The sequence below is a fragment of the Pistacia vera genome, unplaced genomic scaffold (genome assembly GCF_008641045.1).
Source record: "Pistacia vera cultivar Batoury unplaced genomic scaffold, PisVer_v2 Contig59, whole genome shotgun sequence".
Taxonomy (NCBI): domain Eukaryota; kingdom Viridiplantae; phylum Streptophyta; class Magnoliopsida; order Sapindales; family Anacardiaceae; genus Pistacia; species Pistacia vera.
The window spans coordinates 1,019,787-1,023,652 of NW_022196434.1; the positions used below are offsets into that span (position 1 = coordinate 1,019,787).

General features: G+C 33.4%; 1 pseudogene; it reads left to right on the plus strand.

Moving 5' to 3' along the window:
* Nucleotides 1-2,367: 2,367 nt before the first annotated feature.
* On the plus strand, nucleotides 2,368-3,339 carry LOC116109769 (annotated as a pseudogene).
* The last annotated feature ends 527 nt before the right edge of the window (nucleotides 3,340-3,866 follow it).

The window sequence follows — 3,866 nt, forward strand, 5'->3', positions numbered from 1 at the left end:
TCCCAATCGAACCGAGTGGTCCAATAGAGTTTTAAAACAATGTTACATAAATTGTTTTAAACATTTATCGTTTGAGCTAGGTTGGCCCACACGATGTTGTTTAATTTTTGCATTTCCTGTTGCATGTCTTAATAAAACTAGATAGGGGTTTACTATATGTTTCCAAAGACTTTAACTACAAATTTCGTAGTCAACAATGCATAAAGGTATGAAATTATATTATGTAAACGATAGACTAAAAAATAGTAGAAATAAAAATAATATCATTTTCATTTGTTAGTAACAAAATATTGTAATACAAAAGTTAAACAAATATAAGTTAAGAAGAAATTCACCTTTTTCTTTTTTTCGTCAGTCATGTTAGGATTTTATAAGTTTGTTAAAACAGATACTAATTCTGTTACTCTGTTAATCACAGTTAGAGTTTGTTAATATTGTTTTAAGTTTGTTAAACGATGGTTATTATTAGTTAGTGCAGCTTGTATAAAGAAAAAACTGAAGCTACCATTTATGTTAATAAAAAACGCAAAAAACAGATTACACTTTCTCTCTCAAACTCTTCCTTTTTCTTCTCTGCACTTTATCAGTACCTTTCGTTCCTCTGCATTTTACCACTGCTTTACAGTTCAGCTGATTTTCACCTCTATTGTCATGGTAAATCAAAGATGATTAATTCAATGCAGCGTGTTGTAGAGGACATTGAATATTTAAGTGACTAGCTACATGCATGTACGTTTAGAAGAAAAAACAATAAGACGAAATTAGTATAATATTAATGAATGAACAATTTAATTAGGGAATTTCGGAATGTCCTGTGTCAATTGCCTTCTGTTAATTATTTTCTTTAGTCTTTAGTTTTGTCCTTGTCCCATGAACATAAATGCGACCATAAATGTCCCCTTTTCATGTGGGTTCTGGGAAGTATAGGCTTTCCCTTCCACATGGAACGTATTCTGAGTGGGGCTTCTTGAGAGTAGATCGCTGCAGTAAACAGTTTCGAGGATTAAGTTGGAGAAAGATTGGCCATGGTTTGATATTATAAGCATCTCTCAGGATAACACGGTCACGCTAGGAAATAATCAACTTGCAGCTTTGACAAATTTTTTGACTTCAAATTTAGCCTTGCAGATTACTCCTTTTATCTCTGTTGAACCATTCTATCATTACCAGTTCAGATGTCCCCTTGATAGTGTCCCCAAAAATTTAATAACACAATCAGGAGTCCAACACAAAACTTGGCTACCAAAAGTCTCAAGTGATGTTGAATTCCTGAGACTCAATCCTAATTGCTCGTTGCTTAAGCTTCAAGACAAATCTGTAAGGTGTCGAATTCCTTTCTGTATATACAGGGTTGTTCCGCCTTCGAATTAAAGTAACGGGAGAATGTCTCGAGTGTTTTCACGAAGGAGTCAGTGTAAAACTGACTACAAGGGAAAATTTCAGTGTGCAAATAAAAAGGTATGAAAAATTATTTTACCATCTCTCATAATTTAAATTAAGGTTTTGGGTAAGCCCATCTTTTAATTAGGGTATGTTTGCTAATACCCTTATCGTAATAAATATTCACCCACCAAGAAAGTAACAGCTCTAGATTAGAAGGTGTTTAATTTCATTGTAATTAACACAATTCTTATTGCTATTTCTGTTGCAGGAGATGGAAAACTGAGACTGAAGCTAGGCCTTGGACTCGGTAACATAACTTTTTAAACAAATATCTTTGATAATTTCTTCTTATTCTTTGGTTAATGCTTCCTAGGATTCCAGGAACAATTGATATCTTACGAGTTAATTGTTCTGGCATTACTGTCAAATTCTAATTAAACTCTAAAATATGAGATAGATACTAAAATTGTGATAAGGCTTGAATTAAATCAAACATACCCTAGAAAATTTCACAATTAAAATTCTCTCCACTGTTTGGGCTCCATTGTGTGTTGATATTAATAGACTCCTTGTTTGGATGAATCATTTCTTCAGACAGAAGAAGAATATGCAAATACTTATTCGGAAGCTTATCAAATTTTACTGTAGAATACACAATTTTTCTTAACAATTTGTCATAATATATAAGATCCATGCAAATATTATAAAAAAAAAATGGATACAAATTAATCTTAACGTTCATGTAATTTGTAACTATCCAGCGTGTTGATTCTCATTCTTTGTTCGCCTATGTATTGTTTGTGTCATTCTAATTCTAACCATGCAAAATTTTTGTTTACCGTTTGCTATCTTTTTTTATCTTATGATTCCTTTCTCCAATTAATTGCAGCTATACCGACCATTGGAATTGGTATGTTGATAGTTCTAGCCTTTTGCTACAGGAGAAAATCATCACCGCATAATTTCATGGCTTTCTAGAGGAAGAAAACTAAGGAGTACCAAAACATTGAAGTATTTTTAAAGAACCACGGATCCCTTGCTCCTAAAAGATATAGGTATTCAGATATTAAGAAAATGACCAATTCATTCAAGCATAAAATAGGACAAGGAGGGTTTGGAAGGGTTTACAAAGGAAGGCTACTTGATGGTCGTAATGTGGCGGTGACGCTCTTAACTGAATCCAAAGGTAATGGCGAAGACTTTATTAATGAGGTTACTAGCATTTGTAAGACTTCCCATGTCAACATTGTCACTTTTTTAGGTTTTTGTTTCGAGGGTCGTAGAAGAGCTCTTATTTACGAGTTTGTATCTAATGGATCTCTTGAGAAGTTTATAGATGACAAAAATCCATTGAATTAGGAAACATTGTCCCAAATTGCAGTAGGCATAGCCCGAGGATTAGAGTACTTACATCGTGGTTGTAGTACACGAATTTTGCACTTTGACATAAAGCCACATAATATCCTCCTAGATGAAGATTTTTGTCCAAAGATTTCTAATTTTGGTCTTGCAAAAATTTGTTCCAAGAAATAGAGTATTGTATCGATGTCAAGTGCACGAGGAACTATTGGTTATATTCCTCCAAAAGTATTTTGTAGAAACTTTGGAGCAATCTCTCACAAGTTGGTCGTCTATAGCTATGGAATGATGGTTTTAAAAATGATTGGAGGAAGACAAATTAACAATGTTGGGATTGATCAAAGCAGTGAAATATATTTTTCACAATGGATTTACGAGCTTCTTGAAGTAGATGAAGAACTTAGAGTGCAAAGCATTTCAAATGAAGAAGATAAAGAATGTGTAAGGAAGATGATAATAGTGAGCTTGTGGTGCATACAAAATAATCCATCAGACCAGCCAACAATGAGCAAAGTAGTGGAGATGTTGGAGGGGAGCATCAATTCCTTGCAAATTCCGCCAAAGCCTTTCCTATCTTCACCCTCAATAGATTCTTAATTCTAAGTAGGTCTTAAAATGATGTATTAATGAGTTTTAATTAAAGTTATTATGTCAAAAAATGTATATGTTTGCCAGGCGCATATGACAAATTTTAATATAACCTGTCGTGAGCCTGATAGCATGAGAAGTGGGCGGACTATAATTAAATGTCGTCGACCGAAGGGTAGGGCAAATTTTTACTTGAAATACTGAGCTAGCCTCTTATCATGTTATTTGGGCCTTCTTTGGCTAGTGACTACTACAACCCATTGTTTTATATCATCGTGCCCGATGGGCTTTATGAATAAAAGAGGCCTTCTTGGATGATTTTGAGCCCTTAGAATTGTAATCTTGAACTTTTTAGGTTTACCTAAACAAAAATTGGGCATCAACAACAATTCAACAATTCAAAAAAATAGGATTTTAGAAATAACAACACAAGGGGTTTATTTTTTGTGGGTTGTGTATATAACTCTTCTTATAAATGATAAAGTTGTAATTAAGAAAAAAAAAATTAAATGGGGTCTAATAAGATAATAGGTGGG